The 2,008-nt window shown below is 32.8% G+C and overlaps 1 non-coding gene across 1 annotated transcript; it reads right to left on the reverse strand.

Moving 5' to 3' along the window:
- Positions 1-1,347: 1,347 nt before the first annotated feature.
- On the reverse strand, positions 1,348-1,454 carry LOC113750975. Its single transcript, XR_003464738.1, has one exon. It is a non-coding gene; the product is annotated as a small nucleolar RNA R71 (small nucleolar RNA).
- Between the last annotated feature and the right edge of the window lie 554 nt (positions 1,455-2,008).

Raw genomic sequence — 2,008 nt, forward strand, 5'->3', positions numbered from 1 at the left:
AATCACCGCTCAAGTTTTGATTTCAATCGCTTGAACTTCAAGAAATAAAACGGATAGTACTTCCTTTGTATTTCTCTAATTTTTCAGCCATTTTCAAGGCTATATTTTCTTCTCAAATCTGCCCAAATCAACACCACAAGTAATGAGGTAAATTCGGTTCTCATACTAGCCATAAAACCATCCAATTAAATCTCACTTCTAGCATATATACATCACAATAGCAAAGCTGAAAAATCTATAATAAAGCTGAAATTTCCTATTTTAAAGCTAAAAAGTCACAATAAAGCTACCAATCACCTCACAAGTCCATAGCCAAACTCAATACCAACATATTATGGATAAACAACATAAATCAAGGCTGAAAATCATAACTCTAGGCTAAAATTTCACCAATCTTTCCCAAATCTAGATTATCATCCATAAAATTCCAAGTTTCAAGTCATTTTCACCATAACTTACAAGAATAAGAAAGAGAAAGGAAGTTGTTCATCTTATACCTTCAACCCCTTGAAAAAAGTGAAGAACCAAGGCTTCCTCTCCAAAAACTCTCCACTACAAGTTTCCTTGCTTCCTTAGTGCTAGTTTGTTCGGTTTAGTTTTGTGATTCTAACTAAACAAGGCAAGAATAAAGGTGAAAATGGAAGTTTTTCTCCTCTCTTTTCCTCTCCAATGGTTCGGCCAAGCCAAGAAAGAAATGAAGCAAAATTGGTCGAAAAGAAACATAAGAAGGAAGAAAGTTGTCTTGGTCAACTTGTCTTGGATCATTGACACTTGTCAAGACCAAGTTTTTCCTCTTTTTTCTCTTTCCTTTTCTTAGTCAATAATTTTGTCAGGGTTTAGGGTTAATTTAGGGAGGATTAAATGAAATAAAATCAAGGAGATTAGGGTAAGAAAGTATTGGTCAAGTGGTGTATTCAACCGGTAATAAACGGCGCACCTCGATTCAAACCTACTTCTTTAAATCTCTTGTATTTTTGTTTTAACTTATGATTCACTAACTTATTTTTAGCACTTCTAATCACAAACTTTCTCTTATTTAAAACTCGCTCTTATCCACCAATTTTAGTACACGCACCTCACCAGCTGATCCTACTACCAAAATGCACAAAAATCCTAATTTACTCTAACTATAAAAGTAAAAGTAAAACTCTCGATTCTATTATTTATTACAGCTATTGAGGGAGTAAATTAGTAGTAAAGATTAACTTATTCAGAATAAAAGAGGATTATAAGAAAAAATATAGGTGAATTTTCAAGTTCTCACAGCATCCACCTAATACTTTTACTAGTTGAAATGATTTGTCTCGCTCATTCTTAAACAAATATTTTTCACCAACAAAAACTACTAAGTTAAGAATAAATATAATTAGTTTTTGTCCGTAAGAGGGAGAATCTTTGTATGAAGCATGGGAGCAATTTAGGGAGTTACAACGAAAATGACCACATCACAGTCTTTTTGACTCATTGTGCAGATATTCTATAATAGATTGAACTTCACTATAAAAACTCATGTGGATGCTACAGTCAGAGTAGTATTGATGGGTAAATCAGTTGACCAATCCCATGAATTAATCAAAAAAATGGGCAAAAATAATTATTAATAGGCTAACAAGAGAGGTAATACTAGAAAAGTGGCAGGTATGTTTGAATTTAATAGTCTCAATTTGTTGAATGCCAAAATGGATAATGTGATAAAGATATTGAATGCACATGTGACTAATGTTGGTTCTAATTCGAGATTACATACTAATGTAGCTTATTGTAATGTGTGTGTGGAGAAAATCATGATGATTTTAGTTGTGCAAATGAACAGATGCAATTTGTTAGCAATTACAATTAGCTTCCACAAAATAATCCTTATTCGAACATATACAATCTAGGATGGAAAAATTATCCAAATTTCAGATTGAGGGACCAAGCGAACCAACAACGGCCACAAAATTCACCATGTTTTCAACCTAGACCTATGAATATGGAGATTAAACCTACTTGGGAGTTTACTATAGAG

Source organism: Coffea eugenioides, chromosome 10, assembly GCF_003713205.1.
Source record: "Coffea eugenioides isolate CCC68of chromosome 10, Ceug_1.0, whole genome shotgun sequence".
NCBI lineage: Eukaryota > Viridiplantae > Streptophyta > Magnoliopsida > Gentianales > Rubiaceae > Coffea > Coffea eugenioides.